A 9,280-nucleotide genomic window follows, 5' to 3' on the forward strand; every position below is an offset into this window, starting at 1 on the left:
TCCAGAGAAGGAGACTCCACCACCTCCCTCGGCAGCCTAAACCAGTGCTCTGCCACCCTCAATTCAGGTTCCACTGCTCTTGTGGTTCAATGCAGAATGCATTGAGCAGAGTCTAAAATATTATGTACTTTAAAATGCCTGACTCTAATGATAGCCCTATCTCTGACTACTCAATGTGCAAAGTGATGGCCCATACACCAGCCCGTGGAAGGGATAGAGGGAGAGGTAGGATAAACACACAAGACAGTAAGTCAGAGTAACGGTATGGAAAAACCACACAATCCTTCTGTTCTTACTGAAGATGTAAAAAGTCTGTCAAATGGCTTCTGTGGAAATTAATCAATATACAGAAAACTGCATAGCAACTGCGTGGACAACAGGAACCTGCCTATAAATTAAAGAAGGCTACCATGAGTTCGCAGAGCTATCTGGGGAGAGCACTGGGGCAGAGTCGCAGGGCTCAGCTGAGCTGGGACAGGGGCCATAGAAAGGGATCCTTTGGTAAAGTCCTTGTTTTGTCAGTGTCAAGAAACATAGGAGCTGTAAAACAAAGCAAACTGCGTGCATGGAAGCAAAATAGAAATTTGGTACAGCACCACGTTCTTTTGAAAATGTTATAATAATTTTAAAAAGATGATGAAATATCTGTATATTTTTTAAGAAAAATAAGAAATGAAAAACTAACTCTCAAAATCTATGAAATATACAGTGAAGAGTTATTGAGGACTGGTGGGGGGGTGTTTTTGTAATTCTGTAGGCATCCCAGTCCTCTGGTGAAATGATGTATGGGGCAATCGTCTGGTAGGGGCTGATGGGATGTAAATGAAACTAATTAAGGAAATGTCAAACATAATTAATAAAACAGGTTTAAGTTGCAAAAGCACTGTCAGCTGAATGAATGGGGAAGAATGCTGCCTTCCCATTGTTTTGGGGCTTGCTTGCTTATTTATATATTTATTTATTTATCCCTTGCTCGCCCCCTTGCCCTCCCACCAGTTTTTCAGTTGCACCGTTCAATTAGATCTCAGAAAGCTCTTGGTAGCTTCTCAAATTTCCACCTTGCCCCCTTCTGAGCTGAGGTCCCATAGAATAGGAGGAATATAAATTTGCCCTGTCGTCTTGCAGCCTGGGAAGAAGAAGAAAAAAAAAAATTAATTGCTAACTCCTTGTCTTCCCCAAGTACTACAGGACATTAACATAACCAATTTGCTTGAACTCCTCACTGGCTGCTTAATAGAGCATCTGACCAGCTGATAAGACCTGGGTGCTGCTGCCTATGATACCTTGTTATTAGCATTTTCATAATATTCAAATATTACAGCCCCATGATTCACTAGCCTCCATTCATTATTGATAAGTACAAAAAATAAATAAAAAGGGTTTATAAATAGCAAAGGGGGGTGAGCGACCTATAATTATGGCAAGCAAATTAGGGTGCATGGTAGAGTCAGTTACATTTGCCTAGGAGTAATGATGCTCAAGAACTTTTTCTCCCCAGAGACCAGAAAAATAATGGATTCCCTGGCAGCTGCAGATGGGCTAGGAAAGGCTGTCACCCAGGACAGTGTTTATATAAGTTAGGCCGAGCATATGGCTCTGTGTCCTGCCTGTAACCGCCTCCAGATATTGCAGTTTCAATGAAAAGAAATAAATACATAAATAAAAATAGCCCCTCACTGGAAGGTGGCGGTGAAGGAAAACGAGGAGGAGAAAGGTAGAGGGGAGCAAAAAAGCAAACAACCAAAGTGAGTCTGCTCAGAAGTTTCTGCTGAGAGCAATCCCAGCAGCTCAGGGATCAAGTAGGAGCGTTATCTTTAAAACCAGAGGCTCTTGAGCTGCATCACTGAAGAGAGAAAGACGAAATGTGATTTCCGCTAACATAAAACTTTTTCCGTGTTGCAGTCCAAGGCAGTTGTACTTATACACCAAAGCTTTGAGCCTGAGATGATAAAAATCATGGTCCTAGTTAAAAGTAGGAGCTACTAGAAATAACCACTGGATACTTTATAATTTAGTCCCTGTGGTTTTATTTCCATTAATCCAATCAAAGGCCTTTTTTCTTTACTAATGAAACTGGAATGAAACACAAAAGGGAAGCTGACCTGTTAGCAGGTGACTGTTTCTTATAAGTTATTCATTAAAAACACCCTAACGCTCTGGTGCTGAAGGAGGCTGTACCTACTTCTGTATAAATTAAACATAATTGAGTTGGTTGCAAGGAAAAAAAAAAGAAGTTATTTTTCCTAACTCCAAATCATTGTACAGCATGCACACATTGGAAACTGAACCCATGCAGATATTTGCATAGGGCTGGGGACTAACCCTTGCATTGCCAGCTGCCCCCACCATTTTCCATTCCAAGCAGCTCTGAATGGCAATTCTATTGTGGGTAGAAATATCCTCCATGTTTTGCAGTCAATGTACTTTAGACAGGATAAGAATTGGCCTTGGTTTGGCCTTTTGCTGACGTTAGAGTAAGCTCAGAAATAGAAGGGAAGAACTTTGGCAGAAAAACTGCAGGTCAGATGCTTTGTCCCTTTAATTTTCTTCTTTATTAAATGTAATTAAATTATTAGTGAAACTGGTTTTTGGCATTATATTGTTGATTCATGTCATTCAATCCTTCTGTTGGGAACTTTGACCAATGTGACACTGGCATTTCTTGAAAATACACTATCTGAAAACACCAATCTGCCTACAAACTTCACAGTTTGTTTTTCAGTTTTTCCAATATTTTTTCCCCCCAGATTCTCCCAGCACCTCTGTGGACCAGCATTATTAGCAAGTATGTACTCTGGACCGCATTCTTGTCTGAATATAAAATTCCTGAGAACTTTCCTGCATCTTAGCAAAAAATGAAGTGGAGATATTTATCAATATTTATTTATCCAATTAGCCACCCTCAACAGCCTGTGCCTGGAGCCTTGTCCGCTTTGATATGTGCAAAAAACGTTCAAACTTATTCATCTTTTGCTTGAACTCTGGCAAGGTTTACAAAGTAGACACAAGCTCGACAATGAACCTTACTCTGCAGCAAGCTTTCTCCCCAGAACATCCCCAGTCCCGCAGAAGTTCAGACCTGGGTCTAAGCTGTCCATCCCTGACACATGCACCCATCTTACAGAAGGATCCTTAGGCATCCTGTGGGCTCTGCTCTGCCTTAAGCCTCACATTAACATCATCGAGGAGAAATACAAATTCAAACTGACACAGACTTGCTTGTCTCTTCCTTTGTGTTTAAACACAGATGGTTGCTTTTGTTGTGCCGCCGCATTTCAACCGATGCAAGCAGCAAAGTACTTCACTGGAATATATATCTCTCCTTCAAACATTCAGGGTTTTTTTGTAGGTGAAGTATCATTCTCAAGAATATATACAGTGTTTTCATGCATCTTGATCTAATCCATTAGTCCTTATAATTTATTGTTAACTGCTTGGATGTAGGAGCCATGACAGCTTTGAGTAAAGCATTTAAGCAGGCATCTGCTTTGTATAAATTATAGGAACCTTGGTCACACAAGTTTTCAGAGAGAAACAAAGGTCTTTTACCAACATCTGTAGCTTTTTGGGATAGTGAATTATTTTTTTATCGTAAGAAGCTTTGGGTCTTGGAAACCACAACAGAGCAAATCTATGAACTACCTGCAGACTTGTTATTTACATTTGTATTTGGTATTGTACTAATGGCTCCATTTGCTGCAGACTTGCAGTACTTGCAGACTTGCAGACTTGCAAGTACCTGCAGACTTGTTATTTATATTTGTATTTGGTATTGTACTAATGGCTCCAAGGCAGGAGGAACACGATTGACGTGGGGGTTGGGAGCTGAAAAACACTTGGTTAGTCTCAAATCAGCTCCTTGGAGGCTAAAGCCCTGATTAACTATAACTGGAGTGGATTGTCTTAATCTGACTGCTGTAGTATTTTACGTCTAGCCATTCAGGCTTATTTCTGTAAATACTTAGATAAGCTTGAATCAATTACTTCAATGTCTCCCTTTGTCTCCTACCATCAGAAATGGCATGGTGTCATGATATAAGTAGGCAGAGCAGCAGGATCAGAGAAATGATACCTTGTGCACACAGAGCAAGGAAGATGTGTGTTAACAGGAGAGAAAGACATCGCCTCAGAAGATGACTTCTCATATGCAAAGAAGGATGTTCCACATTCTTGCTCAGTATGTCTCAAAAAGAAAACATTACAACCAATAAGAGTTGAAAAATCAATACTATTCTGAATATTAGACTGTCCCATAGGCCTTTCTCTCCTTTTTTTATCACCCCTCCTGCCTTTTGACTGACTGAGAGACATCTGAAAGGACAGCAGGACTTTTGCTGGTGATATGCAGTTGACCAAAGGTCTGATGTGCACATGCTCTTCTTGCCTTCTCACTTATGCTGCTTAGATTCATTCAGCTCACTCGTGAAGCTTTATGCATTACACATTTCCTGACTAAAACCAAAGAAGTCTGACAGAGCAAACTAATTGAAACACAGTACTCTGCATCTCACTTTGGCACCATCGTTCCACGCCGTAGCCGCACGGTTCAAAGTTAATAGAGTGCTGTGTCAGAGATGCCACTCACCCAGGTGAAATGCAACGCAATGGTGGACAAGCCTGGTGAGTGGTTTTCCTCTTCAAAAGTAGCTTGGAGACACGACTTCACTCTCTTTAGCACCTCTGGATGCACAAAGGCATAGCTCTGAAGGTGATGGGATCATATCAAATCTATCCAAGTGCAGAGCTTTGGTTTAATATTTTTTTTTTTATATATCAATGGCTGGTCTCAGCTCTAATTAACCTACTCCCCTATCAGTCCATTCCCTCCCCACATGCCGTCTTTTCCCCTTCCTCTCTGTGATCTCCATTTCACTGCAGAGATGGCCTGGCAAAGAGACATTATTCTATTTAGAAGCTGAGCACCTCACTAGGGGTGACAGGCCTGTTTTTAGGTCATTTATCTAATTGCTCTTTGCAGATAAGAATTAATTAGCCCGATTATTTTTCTTAGTTTTTGGATGGGTTCCCCACCTGGAGAGAAGAAATTCCTCTATGTCAGTGATTAATTGCTGAGCCAGAAGCTTTCTGCCTTGCATTTGTAATAAATGCCGACTGGTTCTTTAGGTCGCATTAGGAACCAGGCAGATTGTGGTTAAAATGCACAGGATAATAAAGCATTTGTACAAACAAGATCACTGCCATTACATTTTGATTAAATATTTTAATTTATCTGGAGGTTGAGGGACTGCAGGAATCAAAAGATTTAAGGTGTCCTATTCCCAGCACTCTCCGATGAGAGCCACACTATAGCCCTTTGATCTAAAACAGATGAACCTCATGACAATGCTTCAGTTTAGGATTTGGCACAGCTGGTTTGTCTCATACTGGTCCGAGTGCTCAGAGGGTCATCTGTCTGCGGCCAGCTCAACTTGGTTGGGATAACATTTTGTGAACTATAACAGGGCAGGAGGTTGGGTGAACTGAGGGAGGAAAAGTTAAGATTTCTGTTTGAAATTATGGCAGGTTTATATCCAGCTGAATTTAATGCAGCAGAAGTGTCTTTCCCTTCCCTTCCCTTCCCTTCCCTTCCCTTCCCTTCCCTTCCCTTCCCCTCCCTTTTTCTATTTCCTTTTTCTTTCCATTTCTGTTAGTTTCCTTTTTTTTTTTTTTATTTCCATAATAATTTTCAGCATTCAGCCCAAAGAAAGTGGTGTTTTTCTGCAGGACCTGCTAAAGAAAAGCACAGTGGCCTCAATTCTCTAGCTGGTCAGCCTAGGACATGCCTCCTTTCCAGGATTATACAGCAAGTCAGACAGTATGATCACTTGTGCCCTTAAAACCTGATTCCTGCCCTAGAAAGTTCATGGAAGAAAATGGGAGTCTTGCCATTTGTTTTGCTGTGCTTGTGAACTGCTTGAAGCCCCTGATGTCCCAACAGGAGAAATTAATTGCTGGTGTTGGAGCGGTTTCTCTAACACAGCTGATCACAGAAGACATGGAGCTGCCTACTTTACGGTGATCGCTACCACCTCAGAGAGACGAGGGCTGAAAAGGCAGAGGAATGAGATACTGACTCCCTCGGTCTCACAGCTGAGAGATGTTAGGAGGGCAGTATCAGGGCATCTGGCAGTGAATGCCTTTGCTGTGTCTGTTCTCTAGTAAAAAAATAAATCTTGCTCATCCTGAAACACTTACACAACCTTTACATTGGAGGGAAGTAAATTAGGGTCCCTGTGCAGACTTTCCCTGTTAGTGGGCAGAGTTATTTTACTGGGGATTTTGTTTGTTTGTTTTTTAATGGAAAGCAGAAAAAAAAAAAATGAGAAAACCAGAAAACATGACAATTCCTCTCCTGACAAGTGGGCTGAAGACTGAAGAGGATAACAGATATTTCTCTAATGTATAGGAACAATATTGCATTGTGAAAAGTAACTTTCCATGGAACTTCAATTCTTACTCAAGCACACTATTTTGAGAATACCATTCCCAACTGTGATTTAAAGACAGAAAAATCTAGTGCTACACTGATGGTTAGTCAAAAATCAATGCTTAAAAATTGCTCCTACCTTCAACTTTGAGCTATAGGATGGCTTTGAGTATCGAGCAAAGCCCATGCGTGTCAGATATAGCTGATATATCTCGCTACCTACAAAAATGATCAAATTTTTTTTACCTTTTCTTTTGTTAAATTGAGACTTCATTCTGGTCACCATTGCTGCCTGCATTTCATAACTAGACCAGGATAAACACCCAAGACAGAGTTGTTTTCTTTACCTGATATCCAGGAGAGTCAGATATTTGAATTCAGTGGGAGTAGAGCTGCTAAATACTATTTTTGATTTTAGCTATTGGAACCTATTTTAACTAATATATTACATAGTAATTTGGGAATCAAGACAACATCTCACCATGTCACTGGGAAGTTACATTACAACCCATTTTTCAGATGTGGAAATGGAGCTCCTATGAATCTCAGCTCTCTCCCTAACGCCACAAAATGTGTCACTGGAAAAACTTCACACAAAACCTTAGCAATTTCTGCTCTTGTTTTAAGCCCACATCAAACCATTTAATTTAAGTAAGATTTACCTCCCCCACCTGCAGTGTCATTTCTGGCACTCTACATGAGGAAATTTAACAATATCAAGTGGCCTGAGTTATGATAATGAAAGATGGTTGCTAAGAAAAACCGTGATGATAGCCAAGAAATTAATATTACAGAGATGAAAATCTTCTTATGGACCCAAAATAATAGATGTTCTGTATCAATATATGACTAATCAGCACTCAAGGATTTATCTTTCAAATTACAGAACATGGTAGAGACATTTAATGCAATATGGTCTCCCTTCAGAGAGATACAGTATGTGACTAAATATCTCCAGTGAGTAATATTCACACTTACTCAAGTACTGTAAATATATCCCTGATAAATCTGGAGAGTGAATTCTTGTAAATTCTTGTTTAACACTGCAAGGAAGCTTAATAACTTTCCAATCTATCAACATGTTTTAATTTCCTACTGTGCAGTTTCTAACTGAAACAGGGCATTTAACAGGAGATTCAAAACTGAGGGAGAATGGGCTATTATGTATTAGAAAACCTTGGTATCAAATGTGCTGCTGCATTGTATGGGTTTGGGCAGGACATTTTCAAATGTGAATGTTTCATTGCCACTACACCTAATTATGCATGCAATTTTTCATGTAAAATTAAGTGCATGTGGAATGTGCAGATTAAGAAAAGAAAAAATATCGTTCTACGAATAAGTGGAAATGGCTAAGAACCTGACAGAGGGATGCAGGCAGGTGGTTACACCAGCAAGTGACATTATGTGTACTTAGGCATATTTTCTAAGGTCCAGAATGCAGGCTGAGTAGAAAACCCAGTAAAAATCGTGCCACACTTAACAAAGCCAACCTGTTTTTAAGTGGTATTTAATAATGTTAACCTACATGTTTTTTACAGGGCTTGGGAAGGTTACAGGTTGGTTGATCAGTAAATTAGGTTTATGTGATGTTTCAAACCCCTAGTTTTCTCTCTTTTTTTTTTTTTTTTTTTAACCATGTCTCTAGGGTGCCTGACAAGGGCAGATCCTTAAAATCTAGGGGACTGCTCTGTGGTAAAGCGTCAGCAGCCACACCACCCAAAATCTGAATTTCCCAGTAGTTTTCAGATCTTGCCCCAAGAATAAAGTTCAGAATTAAACAGATCTGTGATGGATAGATGCCTGAACCATAGCTGCTGCGTGTGGATAATACATGAATCGATTTTTACTGATAAATCTGAAAACACCTCAACTTCTTTTCCCAGGTGTTAATTATCTTCGGTCATCCATAGTTTTTCCCCCCTAAGCTTTGGGATATTTCCATGTGTTTTAATTTCATTAAATGTATTTATGCCTTTCTCAATAATTGTTCTACTGCAGAATCTTTGGTCTGCTGGGCTGGTTTTTCTTTGAAGGCTTATTACTTCTATAGACATTTTCTATAGATTTAATTTAAGGAAATGGTTGGTTTGACCCTTTAGGTAAACAAATGCAGCATTGCCTCTATAATATTCCATAAAGCGTGCAAAGGCTTTTTAAAATATAAATTATTCAGTTATGATGATGATGATGATGCTACTGTGTATATAAACATGTTTCCAGTCCCAGAATGGGCATAAACTACTTACTTTGAATAGCAAACATGAAAGAAAACAACTGAGCTGAGAATTAATGACTCACTATTTCTGTTTTTTCAGCTTTAGGGGTCTCTGCAAAAGAAACATCTTCCTACAAGTGATAATATGAAATCTTGCTGTCTCTCCTACTTGCCGTTTTCCTCCGTGGGGTCTTTAAACTTACTTTGAGTTTTTGAAGAACTTTCTACATTTTTCCTGTAATCTTCCAAACCAAATTTCCACAGTTTGTTGAAGACATTTTAATCGCTCGCTACCTAACAGGTCTTTCCAGCATTCTCTGCAAAATTAATAATATCTTATTTTCCTTCTTTTTTTTTTTTTTTTTTCTTCCTCCCTCTAAATATAAAAAAACAAAACACCAAACAACCAAAAAAAACCTCCACACCGTCAAAACCCTGCAACACTGGGTGTGTTCAAGCAAATATGTCCTTTTTTTTTTTTTTTTTTTTTTCCTTTTTTTCCCCTGCACAAAAATATTAGATGGGGAAATAAACACAGAAAACCAAGTATTCAGAACATTACAGAACACCAGCACCAGGCCAAGGAATGAAATCATTATTTCCTGACCCCCTCAAATCACCTTTTGTGTACCACA

The 9,280-nt window shown here is 39.5% G+C and overlaps 1 long non-coding RNA gene across 6 annotated transcripts in view; it reads left to right on the forward strand.

Moving 5' to 3' along the window:
* The window catches only part of LOC106889352, a 42,782-nt gene extending 33,806 nt beyond the window's left edge, over window positions 1-8,976 (forward strand). For 5 of the 6 annotated variants that reach the window (XR_001412292.1, XR_001412291.1, XR_001412294.1 and 2 more), the window contains one exon: window positions 8,746-8,976. This is a non-coding gene — a long non-coding RNA (uncharacterized LOC106889352). Of the gene's footprint in view, window positions 1-2,747; window positions 3,432-8,745 lie in introns of those variants that run through there. The other variant, XR_001412293.1, reaches the window with a different exon arrangement.
* The last annotated feature ends 304 nt before the right edge of the window (window positions 8,977-9,280 follow it).

Source organism: Calidris pugnax, unplaced genomic scaffold, assembly GCF_001431845.1.
Source record: "Calidris pugnax isolate Ruff unplaced genomic scaffold, ASM143184v1 scaffold70, whole genome shotgun sequence".
Taxonomy (NCBI): domain Eukaryota; kingdom Metazoa; phylum Chordata; class Aves; order Charadriiformes; family Scolopacidae; genus Calidris; species Calidris pugnax.